At 33.7% G+C, this 5,869-nt stretch overlaps 1 long non-coding RNA gene across 1 annotated transcript; it reads right to left on the reverse strand.

Moving 5' to 3' along the window:
* Positions 1-335: 335 nt before the first annotated feature.
* On the reverse strand, positions 336-2,031 carry LOC109861746. Its single transcript, XR_002251021.1, has 3 exons — positions 1,950-2,031; positions 507-747; positions 336-423 (listed from the first exon to the last, which is right to left on the reverse strand). It is a non-coding gene; the product is annotated as an uncharacterized LOC109861746 (long non-coding RNA).
* Positions 2,032-5,869: the final 3,838 nt, after the last annotated feature.

Below are 5,869 nucleotides of genomic sequence, written 5' to 3' on the forward strand. Positions count from 1 at the left end.
ATAAACTTAAATATTAATACTTTGAATAAAAATGATTTATATGCTCATAAAAATGAAAACAGCTTCAACTAATTAACTTCGAACTTTTATCTTGAAAATTCATTCCTGTAATCTCATCACGTGATCACCAAGTCCTGTACCAGGTAAATTAGATTCGTTTCTAAGACCTAAAAGAGGACCGACGAGTGAGAAGACGTTAGATAAGTAATATCGGCAAATCCGTTGACTTGACTACGTCGTTGAACAGTCTCGCTCGACTCGCATGCTTGCCTTATCTCATTAGGTCAGTGTGCCGAGACATAATACACAAAAGTGTCGTGTGTCAAGTTGCGTTCCTCCGTTAGAACCCGATCGTAACCGTAGGTCAGGACGTAACATGGCCAAGATGTGGATATTTTGTTAAATGACGTTTGGCCAAATATCCTGCAATATACAATATATCAATCTATCTTTTTCTTACGCATCTTTATTTGATGAGAGTTACGTAGTAGAACTGCCAGAACTACCGCTATTTTCGTTTTTAGGAACATTCGATATTTTTTGAGGCTCCGACAACTGTATGTTCACAATATATGCCTGCTTTAATGCAGTGACTAATAAATATTTGTCCTGCTCTAACTAAGGTGAGGACTCTACGTTTGAATGAGTCTGTACTATCCCCGAACTTTTTCTCAGCAGAATCATTCTGATCCTGTACAGTGCATGTAAAGGTGACGGATGGTCATAGAGCCCTATTCGAGTTATTAACTGAAAATAACAAATATAAATCATATTATAAAAACAACATAATATTTAATAAAATTACGTGGTTATGAGGGGTTTCCTCGGGTTCAAATGATAAAAAATCAACTTGAGTATAAAAGGGCCAGTAGGAACCAGATGCAGGAACTTATTTGCAAAAATAAAGACGATGTGTGTGTCACACATAAAAATACACAATGGCATATAGAAACATAACACAATTAAATAAATTTATTAAAACACACAAAGATTCGGTTCCTCCAGATAAACGCAAAAATGTAGTATATCGCATCGATTGCAATTCATGCAATTTGAGTTACGTAGGGCAGACGAAAAGGCAAATTTCCACAAGAATTAAAGAACATATGAATTACGTGAAGAAAAATTCAGAGACCTCAGTATTGGCTGAACATAGCAGAAATACAAACCATTCGTTCAATTGGAATTCTGTTAAAATTCTCGATAAAGAACCGAATTATTTTAAACGTTTAACTTCAGAGATGCTTTTTATTAAATTACAAAAAGACAACAGTTTAAACATTATGAGAGATACAGAACTTTTAGACGAAACATATTTACCGATTATTGATAAGATTTGACTCTTTCACATTTTACCACGAGACATATCTATGTATTCACCTTTATTATTGACTACTCATGGCTTGCCTCTCAGTTTATGCCTATCTGGTAAACACGACACACCCATGTACCGGACATACATTTAAATTTATATTTTTGAAGTGTTGATCTTAATGGTGAGATTGTTATTTGATTGCATTTTTATCAAATTGTAAATGTTATCCACATATCAATTTATCTATATTGTATTTATTATAGTTTGTCGACTGAAGATGACTTAAATATAAGTTGAAACGTTTCGACACACACATCGTCTTTATTTTTGCAAATAAGTTCCTGCATCTGGTTCCTACTGGCCCTTTTATACTCAAGTTGATAATATTTAATATTTAATATTTTGATATCAATATTTTTATACTAATAACAAGTATTCGACAAAATTGAAATTTTAGAGGAGAATAGAAATAACAATATTGCAAACATGAATAAAAATAAAAAACAATAGAAATTATATTTTTCCTACTTTGTGGAAAATATATTGCACTGAATGGAATATTTTGCACTGAATTATCAAAATATAGACTTTATACATATTTAAAATACGAAAGTTTTACAAGTAGAATTTTTACCTCAGATATTAAACACTATAGCCCCTTGCACAATGGACGGAATAGCGATAGCATTAGAAATAACACCAGGTTTAAAGAGTTTATATTTATAAATAACGGTAGAAACAGCGGAATCTAACATACAAAAATACACATGTATCAATGCAGATCAGAAAACAGAATAAGCAATAGCGATAAAATTTCCGACGAGTTGGAATTCTGTGTCTATTGCTTATCGCTATCACTATTGACTCGCATTGTGCAAGGAGCTTATATCGCTATCAAACTATCAAACAAAGCACTGATTATTGACGTATCACTAGCTTCATAGATGCACATGATGTTGCTTGGCACGCTGAGTAACGTAAGCAATATGCGCCCATCCGACGCTTTGGTTGCCATTGGTTACCAGGCAACCTGTCTATTCTACAGACCTTGGATGGACGTCTAATGCATATTTATGCTACGTCCACTATAGATATTCATAAAAAATCTATTATGGAAAGAGATCTATTATCCATTAGACGTATATTATATTAAACAGATTTTTCAAGACTTAATAAATTATTAAAAAATATATATTTGCCGTGCTTTTCATTATTTACCTAACTGAGCGTTTATTATTGCATAAAAAATTTATTATTATTTATGTATTAGTATTATTTATGTAACTCCGTGCGATATTTATCTCTATGATAAATGACAGATAGACACATAAATGGATGTTTATATTAAATCCATTATTATTTTGAAGAACTTATTTAATTATTAATAAGAGTGATGATGCTATGTAGGCAGTGCGCACTAGTACTACCGAATTTGCTGTTTGTGTTTGTGAGAAAATAAAAAATAAGCGCGTATGATATAATAAAAAAAGTAAGTATAGAAATTTTATTAATTTTATTATCATTATTTTTGTATGTTTATATATATAAAGGCCATTGCACGTGACAAAATTTAGTTGTAATCGTAAGATCATATGTCAGGTTTTGTATTTCTACGTCTCGCATCTGCGTATCTATTTAACGTAAAAAGTGTGTAATCTATTGTTTTTTTGTGTCTATGACCAATGCAACTCGGTATATACAATTCTATCCGTGCAATTCTACTCTCTTCCTTACTTTCCCTTCCCCACTATTCCTGATTGACGTCTCATCGTTTGATAAGAAATGTTTTGCGTATATGTGTACAGGTTATGTACAGTAATTGGCTGTTTTCCACATAGACTTATATAATAGACGGAACATTTATATGACAAAGTTGAGAACAACATTAAAGGATAGAGATAGTGCTGGAGTAGTTGTCTCTTTCTCTTACAATAAGATGGTGGGGGACCAATCATCTCACAAGTCTATGCTATCACCTTTCACTATCATTTTCTCTCAACTGACTCTCGAACTCTATCTTCGTTGCTCTCGGCCTGCCGCGGCCACCAATCAACTCAGTGCTAGAAAAGAAGAGAATTACTCTACGACTATTTCTGTTTCTTTTAACGAAGCTTCAGCTCTTCTTACAAGAATGTTCCGTCTATTATATAAGTCTATGGTTTTCCAGCAACGTACACAGATGACACAGTGGGTGCATCCAGAAGCACAATCGCTCATAGAGCGCTCAGTAAGTACCCTAGATCTGTCTACTGGATGCAAACGCTCCCTAAGCGGCTCACAGTGAGCGATCGCCATTTTCGTGAGTGTAGTTTTGCATCGCTCACTCCGCTCACCTATATGGTCTTTCGCGCCAAAGAATATCCCTAAAGGTTAGTAACTAATATATTTCTTGTGCTTGTTAATTTTTATTTCAAAATTGGAAACTAAAATGATCTTTTATTGCAAATAATTAAACAATTAAATAGTTAGATATTGTTAATATGTATAAATTTTTTGAAATATATATAGTAATATCTTCTGTCTATATGTTGTCCAATCACATTTACAAGTTGCTATAAGTTATAATTAATAAATTTTTTAAGATATACAATCTATGACTTTTTTGGTATCATAACAAATTATCATACATAATAAGTATAAAGTTTATAATTATTATAAATAAAAAAAAGATTATTTTTTGTATTGTAATATTTTGTTATACTTATCTCTATTGTAGTGCGTCTCATTCGGAAATGTACAGTCGGCGTCAATGAATCGTTTCGTGAACGCGGGGAGCTAGGGGTAAGAGGGACGGTATTCCCTAGCAGTAAATACTGTAATTGGTCAATTCATCGAAATCTGCTACAGTTAGTTAATGCGGCGCTTGTTGGCAGTACTTATTCCTAGGGAATACAGTCTCTCTTACTCCTAGCTCCCGGGGCTACGAAACGATTCATTGACGCCGACTGTACATGAAAATCGCATAAAGAATATTGTAGAACTGTTACGTCAAAATAATTTTCATTACTATAATGCACAGATTTATAATTTAATAAAATATTTTCTTCTTTTTCACATAAATTTTCACAATAAAGGATAATTTGCATAATATTATCATTTTCACTTTCATTTTCTAAAATTATCATACCAATACGTCTTTGTATTATTACAAATTATATATATTACTATTATTTAGTAACACAACTTTTAACTTTACTTTCTTCTTATATTTCTATAGCTGCATTCCGATATTTACTGTCAGTACTAAAAATCTATATTTCACGTCAATTGTGCTATAGATTTCTAGCACTGGGAGTGAATATCGAAACGCAGTTTATGTCACGTGATATAAATGACGTAAAACAAACGGAGCATATATCCAGTAAATCAAAAAGCGCTCTCTGAGCGACTACTTGTGAGCGCTCACTAAGGCTGGATCCTTATACAGACACCGGCGCTTTGACACCGAGCGTTGATTGGTGAAAAGCGGGTAGTGGGAGTAAACGGCGCTAAAGCACCGGAGCTGTCATGAGGATTGACAGCTCTCATTAGCTTTGCTCAACAGTTGAAACAGCGCTTGAGCGCTGGTGCTAAAGTGCTAGTGTCTGCATGAGGATCCAGGCTAAGCGCTCACTGAGCGGTTGTGCTTCTGGATGCACCCAGTGTGACACTGGTCTAGTTTTTACCGAAACCCTCAATTTGATTCAGGGGGTCGTAACTCTCTTTATTTTTTGGGGACGGAAGTCGAGTTTGACGGTACAGCCGTAGATCGCAGCACTGTCGGCCGCCATGTTGGAATGAGTGCTCAACTGTTGGCAACTGTAGACAATTGTAGCCAACTAGCTAAACGGTTTGCAACGGTTTGGCTTCCTATTTATTTAAAGTCATTTAAAGTTCAGTGTTGTGTTGTGTACAGTTGTATAATACAGTGTAGTGTGTATTGTGACAAATTTTCCGAGCAAGCAGGAAGAAGAAAGATGATTTAGGTAGGATTCTTCTACTTCGATTCATGTGCCTGAAGAAGTCATGCTTTTCTCGCGGCCCTCTCGAGCATTATCGGAGAAAATATGCTTTCAGGCATTGGCAGTGGTGGTTATGGTTGATGACATCGGAGGAAAGGCATCGACGTCTTTGCGATAGCGGGACATGTCGATTTGAGGAGAATTTTAGCTGCATAATGTATGAATGGACATGTATGTATGTATGAATGAACAANATGTAATAATATTTTAATTTAGTGTTTCAAATATTTGTACTTTTTTATTTTGTTTTCTCATGATATATATGTATTTTAATTAATATCTTTTATATTTATGTATTAGTATATATGTATATATTTATGTATTAGTTATAGTTTTTATTGTATTATTGNGTTGTATTATAGTTTTTATTGTAATATTTTTATATAATGTATGGAACATGTTNAGTATGCTGTGGTGCAAGTAATACTACATGCTTTGCATCTCATTTTTTAATCACACCGGATAGAAATTTTATAAATGTCTATCCGACAGTCCGCAGTCTGTTAAGTGAGACGGAAAAATGAGTTGCATTGTATTTTTTATGTATAATAAA

The sequence above is a fragment of the Pseudomyrmex gracilis genome, unplaced genomic scaffold (assembly GCF_002006095.1).
Source record: "Pseudomyrmex gracilis isolate BER0280 unplaced genomic scaffold, ASM200609v1 scaffold_989, whole genome shotgun sequence".
Classification (NCBI taxonomy): Eukaryota; Metazoa; Arthropoda; class Insecta; order Hymenoptera; family Formicidae; genus Pseudomyrmex; species Pseudomyrmex gracilis.